At 39.9% G+C, this 742-nt stretch overlaps 1 pseudogene; it reads left to right on the top strand.

Annotated features, from left to right (window-relative positions):
* Nucleotides 1–252: 252 nt before the first annotated feature.
* Nucleotides 253–530, top strand: LOC125137462 (V-type proton ATPase subunit e 1-like; annotated as a pseudogene).
* The last annotated feature ends 212 nt before the right edge of the window (nucleotides 531–742 follow it).

Genomic DNA, 742 nt, shown 5'->3' with positions numbered 1-742 from the left:
AGTTGGAAAGATACAAAGTCACATTCTCTTCTGGATAGTTCAAGCACATTGGATTAAGTCTGAAAAAGTTACCTCAGTTCCATTTAGATTCATATCTTTTCTTAGCCGGATTTTGACACTTCCTTTTTGCCTTTCTAAACTTATGTTGGAAAACCCTGACATGTGAGCACTATTACTGTATTCACTTTTAAAATTTTTGAAAAATCGACCAAAGTGAGGTGTATGACAGGGTTGGCAGCTCCTATAGCAACCATGGTGTATAAGGGCCTCACAGTGCCTCATTGGGAGGAGCATGTTCTAAGACTTCAGTGGCTTCTCGGTACCCTGGTTCATCCCTAAGGGTCTCAGCCAGGTCATTATCATTATCATGTTGGTGACCTGTTCAGTTTACTGCTATTTCTTTTGCTGATTGCAATTCTGGCCCAACTCCACCTCTCTTTGGAACACAGTTGAGAAATGAAACCATCTAGTACCACAAGCATTGTTGGCCTTGGAGGAAGAAGACCTGCTCTCTAGTATGCAGTGACTGAGATGATGAAGAAAATTCCCCTCAGTTGCAAAATCACCTCCATACCCAGACCACACTCCTTGAGCCTATTTTGGCTACCAGCTTGCCTTAAACATTCATTTGAATATCTTTTTCTGCAGTGCACTATTTTTTTCCTATCACCTTTATTTATTTATTTTTTTTTAACACTTTGATGAGTTATGTGCCTATTTAACCTAAACTGTACTGACTCTG

Source organism: Phacochoerus africanus, chromosome 10 (assembly GCF_016906955.1).
Source record: "Phacochoerus africanus isolate WHEZ1 chromosome 10, ROS_Pafr_v1, whole genome shotgun sequence".
In the NCBI taxonomy this organism is placed as follows: domain Eukaryota; kingdom Metazoa; phylum Chordata; class Mammalia; order Artiodactyla; family Suidae; genus Phacochoerus; species Phacochoerus africanus.
The sequence above is the reverse complement of the archived record's forward strand: the minus strand, read 5'-3'. Positions and strand labels throughout refer to the sequence as shown.